This window comes from Balaenoptera borealis (genome assembly GCF_965194805.1).
Source record: "Balaenoptera borealis genome assembly, chromosome: 9".
Lineage (NCBI taxonomy): Eukaryota > Metazoa > Chordata > Mammalia > Artiodactyla > Balaenopteridae > Balaenoptera > Balaenoptera borealis.
The window spans coordinates 53097961-53121022 of NC_138873.1; the positions used below are offsets into that span (position 1 = coordinate 53097961).

The window sequence follows — 23062 nt, forward strand, 5'->3', positions numbered from 1 at the left end:
TCGAGATAGATAGGTAAATAGGTAAATTGCTAGATGGTTAGATTTTGACATGAAAGCAATACAATTTCATTTTATATTTGTTTGGTTGCTCTGCTGTCATTGTTCTTAAGAGAAAAAAAAAAAAAGACATTTGTATGTTTCCTGCACATTGGAAATAAAGTGGAAATTGACTCCCAGTTAGGGGAGGAATCTAGGCTATGCCAGGCAAAGGAAACTGTTCCCCGGATTATAATATTTATTAGATTTAAAAGGAATGCAAACCAACGAAGGCAGAGAGTTTTAGCAGACATTGGTGGTTGCCTAGCCCAAAACCATTTCCTTTATCTAAACCCCCAGCCTAACTGCCACACCTCTAACACACATTTTCTTTGCTAATAACCCTGATTTTGTTCAGATATCCGTGTGCTCCAGAGGAAGCTGCTTCCTGCCCTGATAATCAATCACGATTGGTCTAATCCTGGTGTCCCATTCCCCTCGCCAGTAACTGACTCAGACATATGCCCATACATATCTGTCTTGCTGATATCACCACACTGATTTAGGTCTACCTGACCCTTAAAGTGTTTGTACTTTGCCCTACTTATCTGATGCAACTCTGGCCACTGATATGAGAGAGACATCTGCTGAAGGAATCAGTAGAAGGTCTTTCTCTTAAAAGAAGGTTTACAGAAAGCAATAGTTCTTCCCTGAAGGCCAGTGTCATGACTGCATGTGATGAAATGTGACAGCCATCCTGGGACCAGAAGTGGCATTAGCCTACGGAGAATAGATGGAGGAGAAAGCAGGGCAGAAATATGAGAGCAACTTGAGTCTTCAAATACATTGTTGAGTAGCTGAATTAACCAACCCTAGACCTGCCCTAGCTCTAGAGTTCTTGTTATGTTGCATAATAAATGTCCTATTCTTTAAGCCACTTTGAGTCACATGTTCTCTATTATCTGTAGTTGAGCAGCGTTATAACTGATACAAGGGTTGATATATTTCTTCTTCGTTTTAAAAAAAATTATTTATTTTATTTATTTTTGGCTGCGTTGGGTCTTTGTTGCTGTGCGTGGGCTTCTCTAGTTGTGGCGAGTGGGGGCTACTCTGCGTTGTAGTGAGTGGGTTTCTCATTGCAGTGGCTTCTCTTATTGTGGAGCACGGGCTCTAGGTGTGCAGGCTTCAGTAGTTGTTGCATGCAGGCTCTAGAGCACAGGCTCAGTAGTTATGGCGCACGGGCTTAGTTGCTCCGTGACATGTGGGATCTTCCCGGATCAGGGATCGAACCCAAGTTCCTTGCATTGGCAGGCAGATTCTTAACCACTGAGCCACCAGGGAAGTCCAGGTTGATATATTTCTTAAGCATATAATTAAGGCTGAGAAATTAAGGCTGTATGGGAGTAATTTGAAGAAATTCATCTTGCACCTCTTTGTTTTAGAAAACATTATTCTTTGTGTTATAGAAAATGTGAAGATATATTAGCAGCAACAATTTCTTTTTGTCTTCTCCATGGGAACTGAAATAAAAAAATAATTTCTTTAGCCCAGTCACAACTTCTCTCTGCATAAGTAACCACTCTGAACTGTTTCCTTCCTGCAACATTTACACCATATATAAGGACTTAGAAAAAAAACATTTCTACCCTCTGAAAGAAAGCACTGAAGTTCACCTTTGAGGAAAATCTCTCCTTAGGAATTACAGAAGGCATGTATAAAGGGATAGAAAAACACACCTAGCTCCGGGGAATCACATAACAACTGAAAACTATCTTAGAGTTGAGAAGGTGTTAAAGGCTTAATTAACCACGCTTGTAGGTCTGCATCGACTTATTTTTACTAATTGGTCCACTGACCCTAAACCACAGTCCTTGGCCTTCTTCTGCTCACAAATAAGCCAAGCAGAGCAGCAAGCAAGTGAAGACCACTAGGACTATAATGGGGAAAAACAAATCTGACTCCATATCGGATCTATTTCTTTTACTTTAACTTTCCTATTCTATTGCTTTTGTTACAAGTTCATCACTAAAGAGACATTGCCTATAGTTTAAAGTATACATAATGGCCCATATCTGGGAACCCTGCCTCCCAAGCCTGAGGTGTAAGCTAAAATACCTTTGTTTAAGTTCACAGGAAACATCCTCACCAGGCCCACCTGTAAATGGCCGCAGGAAAGAAGAAATTAACACACCCCCTCCAGAGTCTGGCTGGAATCAGGAAATATTTGCAACAGCTTATCACCTTTTTAACTTTACCTCCTCTCCTCCCACTCTTTGTTCTATAAAATAAACTAGCATCCAAACCCAGGCAAGATGGTTCTTTGGGACCTTAGTCCACCATCTTCTCCATCTGCTGGTTTTCCAAATAAAATCGTATTCCTTGCGTCAACACCTCATTTCTCGATTTATTGGCATATTGTGAGGTGAGCAGTACGAGCTTGGACTCAGTAGCAGGACAGAAAATGGATTCCAACCACTGCAGTTTTATATAAATTGTAAAAGTAACAAGAAATGTACAGAAAGTCTGCCACTTTTAATATTTTTTCTTTTTGAAGAAAAAAAAATATGCCATTGAATGGATCTAGAGATGCAGTGATAAACTTGAACTACATGTGCTTCCTAAGCTTTATATTGTTGGAGGTGGGCAGAGTTCCAAAACGGAGTTCTCCCTTCCTGCTAGATACTTATGTATTGTGTGATGAAATGCTAGCAAGGGTGCTCTTTTTTCTAAATTTTTCTTGTGATCCAATCCCAGCCTATAGTATGATTCTTTTGCCTGCAAGTAACAGAAATTCCAACTCACAGAAGCTTAATCAAACATGAAGTTTCTTACTGCATATAAATGAAAAGGGTGGACTGAGTTGGTTTAATCAGTTTATTCAGTTGCTGCTGAATTGAGTGGCTGCTACAGTTCTGGTCATTACATATAGATATGATAGATACGATAATTCCAGGGGATGAAAAGACTATCTTTTCCTGTGTATCTCTCTCAGAAGTAAGGAAGTCTTGGGAGTTTGGGATTGACATGTACACATTGCTATATTTAAAAAGGATAACCAACAAGGATCTACTGTATAGCACAGGGAACTCTGCTCAGTGTTATGTGGCAGCCTGGATGGAAGGGGAGTCTGGGAGAGAATGGATACCTGTATATGTATGGCTGAGTCACTTTGCTGTGCACCTGAAACTATCACAACATTGTTAATCGGCTATACTCCAATATAAAAAATATATATGTGTGTCTGTGTGTGTGTGTGTATATATATATATATATATATATATATATATATATATATATATAAAGAAGTAAGGAAGTCTTCCCTAGAAACCACCTAGCAGACTTCTCTGCGTGTCTCATGCCTACACCAAAACAAGCTGGGGTTCTATTAGGAAGAGAGGAGTAGGGGCAGAGTGGACATGGACGTTGGTGTGTGTCACCTCACCTCCCTGTCTTACAACATGTTCCCCACACTTACTACACTGTTGGTAGACGTGGAGTCGATATATACTCATGGTTGAATTTGAGTTACCAAAGCAGAAACGTTCATGACTCTGGCCTCGTTGCATGTTGAACCCAGGCAGTGTACCTGCCCTCCTGATTTGGGGATAAACTAACAAGACTTAGCCTGCTATCCAAAGGTCAATTCTATATGCTTCGGGTCATGATCTCAGAAGGCAGATTTAGCTTCTCAGTGGTCAGAGGAAGGGGATGACCCTCACAGGTAGTCCAGGCAAGGTCCTTGCTTCATCTGCAATTCCCAAGCCAGGAATTGCCGAGTCTGTGCTACAGCCAATGTGACCTCTGACCTCCCTTGGAAGGGAGGGGGATGAGGGGTTGGCTGAATTCCTTTTCTTCCAGATCCAGATCCAAGCAGTCCTGCTGAGCACCTGTCACAGGTGTCATTATTTCAAAGTTGGCTCCAGGACTCGGTTGGGAGGTGAAGAAAGGCCACAGGATGTGTGGGCTGAGAGGGCTTCACAAGCCAAGTTCAGCTTTAGGAGCTTCTCCCCCCAGACGCTCAGGCCACCCCATGAGCATTTTCTCGTTCCTCTCTAATGTCAGACACAGAACTTCTACTCGTGGCAAACGTATTACACAAGTGTGTCTCCTGAAACACAACCTTTGCGAAACATGACACAGATATAATACACCTAGAATCATGCTGGAGGGACCCCCAGGCCCTACATTAACTTTGAAATAATATCTAGCTTTCATTCTTTCAGCAAGCATTTTTAGATTTCCTGCCATGTGTCATATATCCAAGGACACAAAGGTGAAGGAACCCACTCCAAGCCCTCAGGATATCAAGGTCTAGTAGACATAGGAGCTCATCGCGTGGACAAAATATTTTAATTGTGAATAATAGTTACAGATGGAGCTAGACATAGATAAGTCCCCCTAGCTTAAAAGAAAATCTGAGTAAGTGTTTGCAACAGGAAAGACCAATTGGAAAGTTCATTTTTCTTTTCCAAAGGGTACATTTCAGCTTAACTCCTGATGAGTAGTAGGCTGTTGGTAGTCTTAAGAAAGACTAAGCATAGCCCCCTGGTGAGAAATTTAAGATTTATAAATGGAAGTAGAGTTTCCTTTCTGAATAGTCACTTCTGGTCTCTTATTAAGCACAACACTTCTGGGGTTAAAAAATAAGACAGAATAAAATCAAATCCTCAAACACTGCCATACCGGTCTGGAGTTTTAGCAGAGGATAATTTACTAATTTGCTAATTTATAATCTGTACTTTCCTTTTTTTAGTACAGGTATTATGCTGCCAGAAGTGAAAGAGTTTCAGTGTTAAGTATTTTATTTCACTCAGACTCATAAACAACTGGAATATTGGCCCACTCATTCCATTATTTCCTGTTTCCTTTTTATTTGGCTTGCTTTTAAAAGCCGGATTGCCCTTGTCCTTGGAGATTAAGTAGGTAGAAAATTAATAACGGCAAGATTGATTACCCTTTCCTACATTAAAAGAGCCACATGGCTATTTCCAGACAAATCGAAGCTTTGTGAGGCTTGAAGCTTATATAATTTTGGAGCCCTCTTTAAGAAAAAGAAAACAAAATATCTTACTTTTTCAAAATTTGTAGCACTAGGGCCCCTCCTAAGGCATTGGAGTTGCCCATGAAACTTCAGCTTTGTTTACTTCCTATAAATCCACCTCAGGTTTTCCTGATCTGGTCTGCTCCATCAAGCTGTTCCTCGAGCATTTTAATATGTGTAGCCCAATATAAAGCAAGTTATGAGTTTCTCTATCTAATAATTCTTGCTTCAGAGATAATGTACATGTAAAATACAATGAGACAGAAAACTAAAGGTTTGGGATTAACTCTAGGGTATAAATTGATGCTCTACTGCCATCTAGTGGCTACTCAAAGAATTCATAGTATGTTCTACTAAACCTTGGAATTGTGACTTGGAAGTTACCAAAAAGCGTCTCCAAGAGAGCTGAAAACACCAGATACTAGAACCACTCTTCTGAATTAAGGCAGTGGTTGTAAGGCTACGTAAGTTTGCTGGCCACAAAGAAAGGGAGGAAACTTTTAATTTACTAACAAACAGCACTAAATAGTATGTGTAGTATTTCCTTGCTGCAACTGCTAAATGGTAGGGAGCTACCATATACTGAGCAACTTCTATCCTGCTAATATTAGGCCCTGTATCAGATTATGGACACACCATCAGATAATTCTAGACCTGGAAAGGTCCCTAGTGATTACCTGGTGCAGTCCCTCATTGCACATTTAAAGAGACACTGGCTCTGAGAAACCACAAGGCTGACAGGGCCCTGGGCCTGCTGGTTACCCATGTGCATGAAACTGGATGTTAGGCTTTTCTGCCAAGGCTCACAAAGAGGCATCTAATGACAGTGTGACAATAGAGCCAAGTAAATCTGTCCTATCTCCAGGAAAAAAACCCAAAAAACCAAAAAAAAAAAAAACCCCTAATATATTTCCCTTGGAAAACCAAGGATTTTGGATTTACAGAATGAGTTTTTCTTTCAGAAGCAATGATGTATTCAAATTTGTATTTTTCTCACCTGAATTAGAGAGGAAATATAGCAATGGTATACACACTGTTTCAGAGTCATACCAGCCTAGCCATTAGCCATGTGATCTTGGGCTAGTTACTTAACTTCTCTCAGCCTCAGTTTCCTCATCTGCAAAATGGGGATTAGAATCAGACTGTCATGAGACTTAAATTAGGTAATGCTCATGAAACACTTAGCCTAGTATTGCCACATAGTAGGTGCTCAATAAGTATCAGCTATGTTTTAAATTTATTTATTTTTATTTTTGACTGTGTTGGGTCTTAGTTTCTGTGCAAGGGCTTTCTCTAGTTGCGGCGAGCGGGGCCACTCTTCATCGCAGTGTGCGGGCCTCTCACTGTCGCAGCCTCTCTTGTTGCGGAGCACAGGCTCCAGACACGCAGGCTCAGTAGTTGTGGCTCACGGGCCCAGTTACTCTGCAGCATGTGGGATCTTCCCAGACCAGGGCTCGAACCCGTGTCCCCTGCATTGGCGGGCAGATTCTGAACCACTGCGCCACCAGGGAAGCCCTCAGCTATGTTAATTATGCCCATGAACATCAGTTTACATTTGCTGAATAATACAATAATTTACTAGGTATCATGTGGATTGTATTTTGAGCTAGCATATTCATCAGGCTCAACTACAAAATGATATAGAAATGAGAATATCTGAGTTGGAAGATATGTCAGAGATAATCTAGTGACCCAATCATCTCATTTTGCAGTTGAGCTCATTGAGGACCAGAGACATTCATTGTTCATGGTCACAGGGCTAATTATTGGCAGCGTGGAGGGTAGAGAACCCATCTGACTCCTAGTTTAGAGACTGATTTCAAATTCTCTGTAGATGAGTTTTATGATCACAAAATCCCTAGCTGGATGGAGAAATGAATAAATTTTCTATGCTCATTCACGTTCTAAAAATCCAAAACATCCTCATAGTTTTAGCCATATAAAGAATACTTAATCATTAATACCAGTATTTGGTGTTAGCAAACGGTGATAGCTTTTAATGCAGGAAGGCTGCCATCTAGTGGTTGCACTAGAGCATCAATCTTTTCATCCTTTTTAGTAGTGTTTTTGTAAACAGTAACACACCCTGGATTGGTTGGCCTCTATTGCTCCCAACTGCCTCCATCTTTCTGGGCCCCTTGATTTTTTTTTTTTTTTTTTTTTTTAAAGCAAGAAAGATATTTATTGTTATGCACTGCCAAGGAAACTGGCAGATGCCACTAACAAATGATAAAACATTCTTCTATGGCTCATTATAGAATATAAACCCAACTATAAATGACCAAAAAATACAGTGGCCATCAAACCCCAGTGCAGTGTGTGTCACTAAACTTGATGCTTTAAATGGCAGCTCAAAAGCTGGGAACCATCTCCCGATGTGCTGGGTGGGAGAGAATTCCCCTCATGTCTGTCCAAGTTCCCCTCATATCTGACCGCTGGGAATGCAGATCATCTTCTCTCCTACAAAGGCTGGGTTTTGCCCTAGTAGTTCCATGTAGTGAAATCTAGGCTTTGGGTGCTACAGAGTGTGTGAAATTTAACTAAGCTATCTTAGGACCAATAATAATACATAAATTTTGGTCATTTGGTCATTTCCCATGATTAACAAACTATGAAGCCCCCCCAGAACCAGGCTGGGCTCAACAAGGTTTGGCTTTATTAGTGTTGGTCCCAGAGGAAAGAAGGATCTCAATCTGAGCAAGAGCAAAGAGGACCAGGGACCAAACCACCCGGGGAATCATTGCCCAAAACCCCAAGAGAACTGAGGACCCGTGGTCTGTATCTCAAGGAATGGCTTAGGTTTATCAGGAGTCTTGTGTTTCATGCATGACTGCATACGCTCTCACTTAGAGCTGCTGAAGATTCTGGCTTTTTTTTCAACTTTTCTTTACAATATTCCAGTTGGACAAGTTTAGTTTTTAGTTGTCAAAATATAAAAAGTTTTCTTGATTGCTGGTATTTTCCTTTTAAGGCTACTCAAATTTCTATAACCTAATAGCAGAGAAAATGTAGCTCTTCTTTTGACGACATATATAACCCCCAAAGAAAGACTAATGACTTTACTAAGCTCATAAATAACAAATAAATAATGCAAGAGAGAGTATTTTAAATTGCTGTCTTTTGCAACACAAAACAAAGCTAATGGTGATTATATAACCATGGAGCAGGCAAGGAACAGGAAACTTGGCAGAATATAGTTACATGTACAAGGGTAGAAAACCAACCCTGAATCACCAGAGGCAACTCTGGGGAGTTATCCCTGAACTCTCCTGCTCCCAGCACCCCACCTCCGATCACTGGTCAGGGGCTCTTTGTCATCATACCTGAGCTTGCTTTGAGAGCCACTAAAAATGCAGCCACATAGACCTCTTTGCTGAACATACTGCAGGGAACCTGAGAAGGGTGTAAGCCACCATCTTATTTAATATTCTCTCTGTAGGGACTGAAAGGAGAAATTTCTCTCTTTCTTAAGTGCCAAATAAACCTTTTCTTTTCCTCACCAGTTGTCTTTCAGACAATGTGGACTGTGTACCTGACCATGAAAAAATGTTAATAATTATACAGAATCATATACATTCTGTAAAGTAATTGTCTCTCTGGCTTTATCACACTACTATTCCTTTAGATTTCTTATCTTCACTTATCTACATTGTTAATTCAAGATAAACTGTAAATCTTTAGAGGAGGAAGCGATGGGGTGGAAATTATAAATACATGGAACATGCTTTCACCTTGCCAGTATGATGTCCATCTACCCTTGTCCATTCCAACTACCATTATCCTACTTCCTAACTTCACTATCTCTTCAATTTACAGAGTTTTCCAGCTATTCTCTGCTATCTGGTCTCTCCTGCATCCTCTAACCCATTCTAAAAGTTATGAATAGATTGATCTTCCTGGTGTACACTGGTGTTTGAAAACCATTAGATGGTTCAGCACTGTGTACAGAAGAGTCTTAACTCCAAAGTTTAGTACTCAAGCTCTTCTACCTTCTGGACCCAATTTACCTTTTCAAACATAGCTTTCCTACACACCCTATGTCACAGGCAATTTTACTGTAATTTAGCTTTATCATAATTATGGATGGTTCTTTCTCTCATCCCAGAGAGGAAGTTCCTTTGTGTATATAATTCCCTCTGTTTCTGACACGGCATCTGACCACATCTGTCACATCACAGACATTCAGTAAGGACTTCCTGGGTGAGAGAATACAAAGCCCCTTTTGCACAGATGGTTTGACTCATAACTAGTAGCTTATAAACTACTCATAAGTAGCAGCTTGCAGAGCCTGCTGCTGTTTACGACTGTTTCAAATAATGTCAACATAAAGCTTTAGTTCAAAAGCACCTCTTCCTAACCACGACAGCTGCATGCTAGGCTGGTGTGTCTGTTGTTATTTTCCACAAGTCTATGGTGATGTCACATACTTTGAAGTTGACTTTACAGCACCTTTACTATGCACCATCTGCTTCCTTTGTTTACCTTTGCCCCACCTACCTCACTAGTCCAAAATGACTCTGGTGCCATGACAATTACGAGTTTATGAAACTCTGGGGCCCCTAAATAACCTGGCAATGAACTCTTCTGCCTTAGTTAGTCCTTCCAGGCACTCAAAGAATTATCTTCCTCAATCCAGAGCTTTGATAATACTTGCATTGCTGTAAACATTATTACTTTGTAGCATTTCTAGAAGCAATAAAGTTTCAAGAGAAATTGCGTAATTTGTTCCTCATACCAATAATGTTTAGTATTTACGGCATTTCCTGAACTTACAAATACTTATTTTTCCTACAAATCAGATACTTTCAAAATTCTCACAGTTATAATTCAGAGATTTAAAGGCTCTAATCAATATGTTTTTACTATATCATGGTCCGTAATTCTCATAAACCTAAAAGTGAGAATTGAGTCTTTAAATGTTACTTGTAAGACATTAAAACATTCCCACACACAATCTGGTGCTTATAGTAAATGTCCTTTGATGATAATGTGAAACTAAAAAAACTATTTTAAAATATGAGGATGAGTCTCTTTATCTCTTTTTTTTACTTTTCAAGATAATTCTTATGGAGGTTAGCTTTTACATTAATTTTTGTAACTGTCAATTTCACCATGTTTGACTTACTGGATTTCCAAATACCTGGCAGTTTTTTGATATTAATGTAACATGCACAGTAATTAGTACATAACTGCCTGAATTACATCTTTGGCTTCCCCTATCCACCTGCACCAGGTGGGTAAACGCCACAAGGGCCTCCTAGATACATCCTATGGTAGTGACTAGAACTGTTATCATTTACTTAATGAATGAGTTCAATTAGTGCCTTTAACTGGTGATAATGTTACAAAAGAAAACTCTAATTAAAAATCATCTCTAGGACTTTCCTGGTGGCGCAGTGGCTAAGAATCCACCTGCCAATGCAGGGGACAAGGGTTCCAGCCCTGGTCCGGGAAGATCCCACATGCCGCGGAGCAAGTAAGCCCGTGCGCCACAGCTACTGAGCCTGCACTCTAGAGCCCGCGAGCCACAACTGCTGAGCCTATGCGCCACAATTACTGAGCCTGCGCTCTAGAGCCCGTGAGCCACAACTACTGAGCCCACGTGCCACAACTACTGAAGCCCACATGCCTAGAGCCTATGCTCCGCAACAAGAGAAGCCACTGCAATGAGAAGCTCACGCACCCAACGAAGAGTAGCCCCCGCTCAACGCAACTAAAGAAAGCCCGCGTGCAGCAACAAAGACCCAACGCGACCAAAATAAATAAACAAATAAATTTATTTAAAAAAAAAATCTCTAACAAGAAGTAATAATGTAAAACATCTTGCCGACATATCAGGAATCCAGGTTGCTGACTGAAGATGGTGGGAAGCTGGATCTGAGAATAGACTGATATTTATCATCTCGGCTCTCATGAACTGAAATCTCTCAGGTGTATGAGGCAACAAGAGATTATCACTGTGTCCCTACTCACCATCTAGCTTAATAAAGTTGTCCTTACAGAGATGCTAGCAACAATCTCCAAATTCCCCACCCTGAGGGGTTCTCCAACACCACTCTAACCCCCCTCTCCTCTCTCTGAACTCAGCCTTTCAATCATGGTCAGAGAAATCTGTTTGCATTTCCCTTATGTACACCTTGCTTTATTATTTATATGTCTTTGCTTGGGCTGCCTATTAATTCTTTTCCCTTTTCTCTTTGCAATCTTTGGCTGTCAGATTCTATTAAATCTAATTATAAAAGTCATTTACCCCGGAATATCACTGATTGTAATGAATCTTGTGTTTCCTTACCCCTTAGATATCCGGTTTATACTAAAGGAAATCCTAATTTACCAAAGGGTTGTGTTCCAAACTTTTTTTTTTTTTAAATAACTGATTTATCATTCTGTAAATACAATGTTATAAGTGGTGGTTTGATTCCCAAATAAGCCCTAAAAGTCAATTTCATGTAGCTGAAATAGTACTGCATAGCAAAGAAGAAAAAAAAAAAGCCAATATGAAAGACAGAACTGTTTCAGTATTGGTAAAAACAAAACAAAACAAAAAACAAGAAAGCAATAAAACAGTCTGAGAAATAGTCTTTCTTTTTCCCAAGGGCAGATTATTCTCTTTCTGAGATAAGGATTACTGAGAAAAAGCAGGTTCAGTTGAAAAGAGATAATGGTTAGAGATTTTTTTGAGAGATTATAAAGTGACTTTACAGAGCTTTTGTAATTACCAGATCTAGATTGTTATTATTTCACATCAGAACTCATGGTTTTCCCTTTCCTTCACACAAATGTATCACTAGCTTTACTCTTGGGCTTTACAGCCATTGATCGTGTGATCATGATTCATAGTGGAATGAAAGAAGACACAAAGAAGGAAAGAAAAAGAGGAAGAGGACAATCCTGCAGCCTGTGGAACAAAAACCACATTCACAGAAAGATAGACAAGATGAAAAGGCAGAGGGTTACGTACCAGATGAAGGAACAAGATAAAACCCCAGAAAAACAATTAAATGAAGTGGAGACAGGCAACCTTCCAGAAAAAGAATTCAGAATAATGATAGTGAAGATGATCCAGGACCTCAGAAAAAGAATGGAGGCAAAGATCAAGGAGATGCAAGAAATGTTTAACAAAGACCTAGAATAATTAAAGAACAAACAAACAGAGATGAACAATACAATAACTGAAATGAAAACTACACTAGAAGGAATCAATAGCAGAATAACTGAGGCAGAAGAATGGATAAGTGACCTGGAAGACAGAATGGTGGAATTCACTGCTGCAGAAGAGAAGAAAGAAAAAAGAATGAAAAGAAATGAAGACAGCCTAAGAGACCTCTGGGACAACATTAAATGCAACAACATTCGCATTATAGGGGTCCCAGAAGGAGAAGAGAGAGAGAAAGGACCAGAGAAAATATTTGAGGAGATTATAGTCGAAAACTTCCCTAACATGGGAAAGGAAATAGCCACCCATGTCGAGGAAGCGCAGCGAGTCCCATATAGGATAAACCCAAGGAGAAACACACCGAGACACATAGTAATCAAATTGGCAAAAATTAAAGACAAAGAAAAATTATTGAAAGCAGCAAGGGAAAAACAAATAACATACAAGGGAACTCCCATAAGGTTAACAGCTGATTTCTCAGCAGAAACTCTACAAGCCAGAAGGGAGTGGCATGATATACTTAAAGTGATGAAAGGGAAGAACCTACAACCAAGATTACTCTACCCGGCAAGGATCTCATTCAGATTCGATGGAGAAATCAAAAGCTGTACAGACAAGCAAAAGCTAAGAGAATTCAGCACCACCAAACCAGCTCTACAACAAATGCTAAAGGAACTTCTCTAAGTGGGAAACACAAGAGAAGAAAAGGACCTACAAAAACAAACCCAAAACAATTAAGAAGATGGTCATAGGAACATACATATCGATAATTACCTTAAATGTGAATGGATTAAATGCTCCAACCAAAAGACACAGGCTTGCTGAATGGATACAAAAACAAGCACCCATATGTATGCTGTCTACAAGAGACCCACTTCAGACCTAGGGACATATACAGACTGAAAGTGAGGGGATGGAAAAAGATATTCCATGCAAATGGAAATCAAAAGAAAGCTGGAGGGCTTCCCTGGTGGTGCAGTGGTTAAGAATCCACCTGCCAATGCAGGGGACACAGGTTCGAGCCCTGGTCTGGGAAGATTCCCACATGCCGCGGGGCAACTATGCCTGTGTGCCACAACTACTGAGCCTGCGCTCTAGAGCCTGTGAGCCACAACTACTGAAGCCCGCACCTAGAGCCCGTGCTCCACAACAAGAGAAGCCACTGCGGTGAGAAGCCGGCGCTCCACAATGAAGAGTAGCCCCAGCTGGCCACAACTAGAGAAAGCCCATGTGCGGCAATGGAGACCAAATGCAGCCATAAATAAATAAATAATAAATTTAAATTTATTTAAAAAAAAAGAAAGAAAGCTGGAGTACCAATACTCATATCAGATAAAATAGACTTTAAAATAAAGAATGTTACAAGAGACAAGGAAGGACACTACATAATGATCAAGGGATCAATCCAAGAAGAAAATATAACAATTATAAATATCTATGCACCCAACATAGGAGCACCTCAATACATAAGGCAACTGCTAACAGCTGTAAAAGAGGAAATTGACAGTAACACAATAATACTGGGGGACTTTATAACACCTCACTTACACCAATGGACAGATCATCCAAAATGAAAATAAATAAGGAAACAGAGCTTTAAATGACACAATAAACCAGACAGATTTAATTGATATTTATAGGACATTCCATCCAAAAACAGCAGATTACACTTTCTTCTCAAGTGCGCATGGAACATTCTCCAGGATAGATCACATCTTGGGTCACAAATCAAGCCTCAGTAAATTTAAGAAAATTGAAATCCTATCAAGCATCTTTTCTGACCACAATGCTATGAGATTAGAAATCAATTACAGGGGAAAAAACGTAAAAAACACAAACACAGGGAGGCTAAACAATGCATTACTAAATAACCAAGAGATGACTGAAGAAATCAAAGAGGAAATCAAAAAATACCTAGAGACAAATGACAATGAAAACATGACAATCCAAAACCTATGGGATGCAGCAAAAGCAGTTCTAAGAGGGAAGTTTATAGCTGTACAAGCCTACCTCAAGAAACAAGAAACATCTCAAATAAACAATCTAACCTTACATCTAAAGGAACCTGAGAAAGAAGAACAAACAAAACCCAAAGTTAGCAGAAGGAAAGAAATCATAACGATTAGAACAGAAATAAATGAAATAGAAACAAAGAAAACTATAGCAAAGATCAATAAAACTAAAAGCTGGTTCTTTGAGAAGATAAACAAAGTTGATAAACCATTAGCAAGACTCACCAAGAAAAAGAGGGAGAGGACTCAAATCAATAAAATCAGAAATGAAAAAGGAGAAATTACAACAGACACCGCAGAAATATAAAGCATCCTAAGAGACTACTACAAGCAACTCTATGCCAATAAAATGGACAACCTGGAAGAAATGGACAAATTCTTAGAAAGGCATAACCTTCCAAGACTGAACCAGGAAGAAATAGAAAATATGAACAGACCAATCACAAGTAATGAAATTGAAACAGTGATTAAAAATCTTCCAACAAACAAAAGTCCAGGACCAGATGGCTTCACAGGTGAATTCTATCAAACATTTAGAGAAGAGCTAACACCCATCCTTCTCAAACTCTTCCAAAAAATTGTGGAGGAAGGAACACTCCCAAACTCATTCTATGATGCCACCATCACCCTGATACCAAAACCAGACAAAGATCCTACAAAAAAAAGAAAATTACAGACCAATATCACTGATGAATATAGATGCAAAAATCCTCAACAAAATACTAGCAAACAGACTCTAACAACATATTAAAAGGATCATACACCATGATCAAGTGAGATTTATCCCAGGGATGCAAGGATTCTTCAATATACGCAAATCAATCAATGTGATACACCATATTAACAAATTGAAGGAGAAAAACCATATGATCATCTCAATAGATGCAGAAGAAGCTTTTGACAAAATTCAACACCCATTTATGATAAAAACTCTCCAGAAAATGGGCATAGAGGGAACCTACCTCAACATAATAAAGGCCATATATGACAAACCCACAGCAAACATCATTCTCAATGGTGAAAAACTGAAAGCATTTCCTCTAAGATCAGGAACGAGACAAGGATATCCACTCTCACCACTATTATTCAACATAGTTTGGGAAGTCCTAGCCACAGCAATCACAGAAGAAAAAGAAATAAGAGGAATACAAATTGGAAAAGAAGTAAAACTATCACTGTTTGCAGATGACATGATACTATACAAAGAGAATCCTAAAGATGCCACCAGAAAACTACTAGAGCTAATCAATGAATTTGGTAAAGTTGCAGGATACAAAATTAATGCACAGAAATCTCTTGCATTCCTATACACTAATGATGGAAAATCTGAATGAGAAATTAAGGAAACACTCCCATTTACCACTGTAACAAAAAGAATAAAATACCTAGGAATAAACCTTCCTAGGGAGACAAAAGACCTGTATGCAGAAAACTATGACACTGATGAAAGAACTTAAAGATGATACCAACAGATGGAGAGATATACCATGTTCTTCGATTGGAAGAATCAACATTGTGAAAATGACTATACTACCCAAAGCAATCTACAGATTCAATGCAGTCCCTATCAAATGACCAATGGCATTTTTTACGGAACTAGAACAAAAAATCTTAAAATTTGTATGGAGATACAGAAGACCCTGAATAGCCAAAGCAGTCTTGAGGGAAAAAAATAGAGCTGGAGGAATCAAACTCCCTGACTTCAGACTATACTACAAAGCTACAGTAATCAAGACAATATGGTACTGGCACAAAAACAGAAACATAGATCAATGGAACAAGATAGAAAGCCCAGAAGTAAACCCACGCACCTTTGGTCAACTAATCTATGACAAAGGAGGCAAGGCTATACAATGGAGAAAAGACAGTCTCTTCAACAAGTGGTGCTGGGAAAACTGGACAGCTACATGTAAAAGAATGAAATTAGAACACTCTCTAACACCATACACAAAAATAAACTCAAAATGGATTAGAGACCTAAATGTAAGACCAGACACTGTAAAACTCTTAGAGGAAAACATAGGAAGAACACTCTTTGACATAAATCACAGCAAGATCTTTTTTGATCCACCTCCTAGAGTAATGGAAATAAAAACAAAAATAAACAAATGGGACCTAATGAAACTTCAAAGCTTTTGCACAGCAAAGGAAACCATAAACAAGACAAAAAGACAACCCTCAGAGTGGGAGAAAATATTTGCAAATGAATCAACAGACAAAGGATTACTCTCCAAAATATATAAACAGCTCATGCAGCTCAATATTAAAAAAACAAACAACCCAATCCAAAAATGGGCAGAAGACCTAAATAGACATTTCTCCAAAGAAGACATACAGATGGCCAAGAAGCACATGAAAAGCTGCTCAACATCACTAATTATTAGAGAAATGCAAATCAAAACTACAATGAGGTATCACCTCACACCAGTTAGAATGGGCTTCATCAGAAAATCTACAAACAACAAATGCTGGAGAGAGTGTGGAGAAAAGGGAACCCTCTTGCACTGTTGGTGGGAATGTAAACTGATACAGCCACTATGGAGAACAGTATGGAGGTTCCTTAAAAAACTAAAAATAGAATTACCATATGATCCAGCAATCCCACTACTGGGCATATACCCAGAGAAAACCATAATTCAAAAAGACACATGTACCCCAATGTTCATTGCAGCACTATTTACAATAGCCAGTCATGGAAGCAACCTAAATGCCCACTGACTGGCAAATGGGTAAAGAAGATGTGGTACATATATACAATGGAATATTACTCAGCCATAAAAAGGAACAAAATTGGGTCATTTGTTGAGATGTGGATGGATCTAGAGACTGTCATACAGAGTGAAGTAAGTCAGAAAGAGAAAAACAAATATCGTATATTAATGCATATATGTGGAACCTAGAAAAATGGTACAGATGAACTAGTTTGCAGGGCAGAAATTGAGACATAGATGTAGAGAACAAACGTATGGACACCAAGGGGGAAAAGCCACGGGGTGGTGGTGGTGGTGGTGTGATGAACTGGGAGATTGGGATTGACATGTATACACTGATGTGTATAAAACTGAAGACTAATAAGAACCTGCTGTATAAAAAAATAAATAAAATAAAATTCAAAAATTAAAAAAAAAAAAAAGAGGAAGAGGAAGGGAGGAGAGGGATGGGGAGAGAATTTCCTTGGCAAAAACTAGAAAGAAACAGGAAGAGAGGAAAGTATTCAAAACAAGGTGAGGCTATGCTTAGGAGGAAAGAAAATCCTCACATGTGGAAATAATAGAGCTGGGGAGGGACAGCCGAGGGCAGAAGAAAAGAGGTAGCATGGCCTGTGCACAGTTCTCAGAGGGAAAACCCACCGGCCCCCCCGTCCCCTAGGCTGAGCGTTGAGGTACAAGGCTCAGGACAGGATGTAGTGCACAACAGTTTTTTATACACAAAGGACTAAAGGACGTGCAAAATTCAGGTGAGTGACAGTAACTGGTTTTGAACTTCTAGGTTGAATTTTTTTTTTTTTAAGGAATTCCTTTATTTTATTTTATTTTTTTTAATTAATTTATTTATTTATTTATTTATGGCTGTGTTGGGTCTTCGTTTCCGTGCGAGCGCTTTCTCTAGTTGTGGCAAGCGGGGGCCACTCTTCATCGCGGTGCACGGGCCTCTCACTATCGCGGCCTCTCTTGTTGTGGAGCACAGGCTCCAGACGCGCAGGCTCAGTAATCGTGGCTCATGGGCCCAGTTGCTCCGCGGCATGTGGGATCTTCCCAGACCAGGGCTCGAACCCGTGTCCCCTGCATTGGCAGGCAGATTCTCAACCACTGCGCCACCAGGGAAGCCCTCCTTTATTTTTATTATTTATTTATTTATTCATTTATTTTTTGGCTGTGTTGGGTCTTCGTTTCTGTGCGAGGGCTTTCTCTAGTTGTGGCGAGCGGGGGCCACTCTTCATCGCGGTGCGCGGGCCTCTCACTATTGCGGCCTCTCCTGTTGCAGAGCACAGGCTCCAGACGCGCAGTCTCAGTAATTGTGGCTCACGGGCCCAGCCGCTCTGCGGCATATGGGAGCTTCCCAGACCAGGGCCCGAACCCGTGTCCCCTGCATTGGCAGGCAAACTCTCAACCACTGTGCCACCAGGGAAGCCCTAGGTTGAATATTTTTAAGTATCATTTGTGTAGGTCAAAACCAGTCAAATATTGCAATTTCATATGGTTCAACCTAGTATTATTTGTTAGGTGTTCAATTAGGTTTTCTGTGAACATATATCATTTTTTAATTCAATTATGGGTTTTGGGGAGTTAAGAATCATATCTTCTTTCCCTATAACCTGAACTCAGTAGGTATAAAATAAATGCTTTTTTTTTTTTTAAGACAGGGACGATTTAAAACAAATTTTTTCTTGTGGCACTGACTGAGAACCCAGTTTCCAGCACTGAGAGAGAGTTGAGGCACTAAACCACAAAGCATTCTGCCCTAAGAAAATATTTATTTTGTCTAATAGGATTTTAAATTAGGCAGTGTTATCTCATCAGTATAATGAGGACTTGTGAGTCAACAAGCTCTGTGTACACAGGAGAGCTTTACTTCTGTACTCAAGATGAAGGAAGGGACTTTCTCACTGTTTGGCTGTGAAATCAGCCACAAGCTAACAGAAGGGAAGAGCTATCTTCACTTTCTTCGCTTAAAAATATATTCATACTGTTTCTGTAATAAAAATGTTTAACTACGGCCAATACTTCAAAAAGGAAATCAACTTGTTTTGCATAAACCAGGTAATGGTGGGACTTAAAATGCTTCTAAAAAATGAGCAATTTATAAAATCAAATAGTAGATATGCAAATTTTATTTAAAATTTTCATTTGGCATATTGTTTTAAATGGATGAAAAGGGTTACTGGCATTTCCCCAGCCTTAGCAATTGCTTTTTACTAAAAAGAATCAAAGTAATATTATTAGCAAAATTAATTTCCAATCTGTCATTCTTTTTTCCCTTTAAATTAACAGAATCTTAGGGTTCCCCCTATTTAGGAAAGAGTTGAAGTATTTTTCTCCTGTTATTGAATTTAGTAGTTACAACTCATGTCACTAGACATCAAATATGAAAAAATCCAATGATTTCAGTTACTATTAGTTTATGTAATATATTTTTTTGAAAACAGAAAAGATTTGACATGAATCTTTTGAATCATTCCAAAGGATTACTCATTTTATTCTTTTACTTCCCCATCTAACAGTTTATATATGTTACTAACAGAAAAGGAAGATATTGGTCAACCTAACTAAACACTTGGACTCCCCACTTAAAATGCAAGCAAGTTACTGAGAAAGCAAAACAGATGCGGGTTTACCATTTATCTGGTTATAGGACCAGCCATGGACAAAGGGGTGGAATCTGACATTGGCCCCTTTCCCCTCCCCCTCAGTTCTCCCTGCATTTTCTCCCTTTGCCTCCTCACTACAGATCCTAGGATCTTCCTCTGGTTCCATGTCAGCTGTTAAACAGAAAGGTGATCTAATAAAACTAAATAATGTGAAAGAACTATTCACTCACTGTGTGTACTGGGATGAATAGTATCCCCCCAAATTCATGTTCACCTAGAACCTCAGAACATGACCTTATCTGACACAGGGTCTTTTCAGGTGTAATTAATTAAATTAAGATGAAGTCATACTGGATTTGGTTGGACCCTAATCCAATGACTGGTGAACTTATAAGGAGAGGGAAATCCGGACACACAAACACAGACCCAGACCCAGAGGGAAGAAAACCATGTGATGCTGGAGACAGAGACTGGAGTGATGCTAGCCGAGGACACCAAGGATTTCTTGCAATGACCAGAAGCTGGGAAGAGGCAAGGAAGGATCTTCCCTGGAGGCTTTGAGGGAGGATGGCCCTGCCGACACCTTGTTTTCAGACTTCTAGCCTCCAGAACTGTGAGAGAATAAATTTCTGTTGTTCTAAACCACCAAGTTTGTGGTAATTTGTCATGGCTGCCAGAAGAAACTAAAACACTGTGCTACTCTGCTGAGGTGAATGTGCGTTTTTAAGAAGATTTCTGGAAGAGGGTGATCTTTAATGCAAAGAGATGAAATAACAGGTGTTTGCGGCATGAAAAATAACTTAGAGGAGGAGACATTTTTAGGGACGTGGGCCTTCTGAGTTCCTTTTAAATAAAGCTTGGCATGTAGCAGCCTCCTCCATGGAGACGTGCGTCTGGACTAGTTTGAGTGGAGCATTTTACTAAGCCTTAGGGAGGGAAGAAAGAGAAATGAAAAGGACGAATGCACTTTGCCATCCCAGGGCACTCAAAAGACACCAAAAGTCCTGAGGTGAAAAAATGCTGCTTCGGGTAACCAGAAACCCTGAAATAAAATCAAGAACCACAGGAGTACTAAGAGAGAATCTCTAACAAACAGCGCTGTGTATCTCTATACCACCCGCTCCTTTATATCCTAGCAAAGTTACAACATATAGCAACGTTAATGCTAGGTGGCTGAAAGAATTAAATATAAAAACATGAAATGACAAAGAAGATTAGAAGGTCACTATATGGCATGTTAGAAGATAATACAGGATGGGAAACAATTTCCTAAGATTAAAAGCAATAGAAAAAAGAAAAAGAAAAATATTGGTAATTTTACTGAGCAAAAAGTTTAAATTTTTATACATTTTTTTAAAAATGAAAGGCAATAACAAGCCAAGAAAATATTTTCAACACAAACATCCAACAATTGATTAAGATATCATACAAATATATAAGAAAAATATTAACAAACCCGGTAAAATGGGTAAAGGAAATAAATAATTTTCAAAGGAAGAAAGAAATGTTTAATGACGATACTTGCCCAAATTCACTAGTATTTAAAATATGCAAATTAAAGTAACAATAGATACAATTTTAAAATTAACAATGTTCAATGCTTTTACATACTACTGGGGGCAGGTATATCAATTGCCACAGCCATTTAGTAAGCAATTTATTAGTATTTATCAAGAGACTTTAAAATGTTAATATACCTGTACCCTGTGATTATACTTCTAGGAAAGGTTTATAAGGAAATATAGAAGTATTCAAAGCTTTTTCACCAAGATGTTATGGCAGTGTTATCTATAATAAAATTTGTAAACAACTCAACCAATTTGGGTAATGATTAAGTAAGTTTTGGAACATCCATATTATAGAATACCATTAATCCTTTAAGGCATGGGGTAAGGCTTGTGATATCATGGTAAGTTGAAAAGTGGAATAAAAAATTGTATATATCAACTATGTTAAATATCCAAGAACACATGGAAAGGACATATGCTAAAATCTTAACAGTGGTCATCTCTGGCTAGTTGGATTATGAGTAATTTATGCTCTTATCAGTATTTTCCACATTGTCATACAGTCTCTTCCAATAAGAAAAATATGTAATTTAAAAAGTTTTAAAACTCCTAATAGCCTCCTCAGGGAAGTTTAAATAATGATTTTGAGTGGCAGTAGCAGAAGGTAAAACCTAAACGATGAGACAGACCTTTTTATATAATCTAATAAAATATTAAATAATGCACAGATTTTTACCTGCCAGTCTCAATTTCTTTTTGCCAATTTCTTAGGCTAATATCAATAATTCCCAACCTAGATTTTGGAATACCCCAAGTTATTGTCAATTATCTCATGAAGAGTCACAAATTTTTTCTTGGGTAGTTTCCAAGACACCATTTGTTTTTAAAATTTGCAAGGAAAAAGAGTACTTTCAGGGAACCTCACCCTGTTTGAGGCAATCAAGATCTGTTTTGAGTTTGTCAAAACAGATCTTGATTGAAAGGTAGGTCCGCAGTGGTGGCAGCTAGATTGAGGTGAGGGACAGAAGAGCATAGAAACTGACAAGAGGATGATTTTGTTTCCTACTGTGCGTAATTCCAAAATCATTTATTCTACTTCAAAGGGGACATGGTGCAAATAACCAATGAGATCCTGATTTCCCTTATTGTTATATTTTCCAGGGCTCTGTATCTTTTTATTCCTCCTGTAGCTCTTTTTTATTATTTATATACATTTAATAGAATAAATCAGTAAATCCGTAAAATGAAACTGGTGGAGATCTGCTTTCACACTGATCCTGGATAAAATCTTCTGATTTATTATTCTGTAGTTTTCTTTTACATCACGGGTTGGCAAACTATGGTCTGGAGGCCTCATCTGGCCCACCGCCTACTTTTGTAACTAAAGTTTTATTGGAACAACCATATAGTAGTTGTAACCCAGAAGTATCTATGGCTGCTTTAGTGCTACAATGGCAGAGACTAGATGGTCGATGGTGTCTAAAATATTCACTCTTTGGCCCTTTATTTGCTGATCCCTCTTTTAGATCATAAGCTCCTACAGGCTTGCTTGGCAGAGGGTCTTCTTTTTGCACCTTTATTACCTTCATTGAAGAGGAATAAGTACTCCTAAAACTCTAATAAATATTATTAGGTAGTTACCATACAACATAGGCCCAAGTTTACCCAAGTTCGGATAAATTCAGAGACAGGAAAAATTCACCCACAATCCTAGAGGTAGGTCCAAATCTGCATAATTCTCTGATTTACTTAGTTTTCTTGACTCCTGTTGCAGCTGTCCTCCAAGATGTCCCCCGTGATCTGCTCCACCTGGTATTTATGCCTTTGGGTAGTTCACACTCACACATGTGATGGTATCTCACTTCTAAGGCTCATAACATTGTAACTTTTCTCTCCCTCTGTCTCTGTCTATCTCTCTGTCTCTCATCACCTACTCCTGTCATCCCATGGAGAGGCCCACATGACAAGGAACTGGGACCTCCAACCAACAGCCAGTGAGCAACTGAGGCCTCCTCAAAACAGCCATATGAGTAACAGCCCCCGTCAATCTTCCATACGACT

The 23062-nt window shown here is 39.0% G+C and overlaps 1 protein-coding gene across 2 annotated transcripts in view; it reads right to left on the minus strand.

Annotated features, from left to right (window-relative positions):
• Nucleotides 1-23062, minus strand: part of CRYBG1 (crystallin beta-gamma domain containing 1) — a 224955-nt gene that overhangs the window by 119620 nt on the left and 82273 nt on the right. The window lies entirely within an intron of this gene.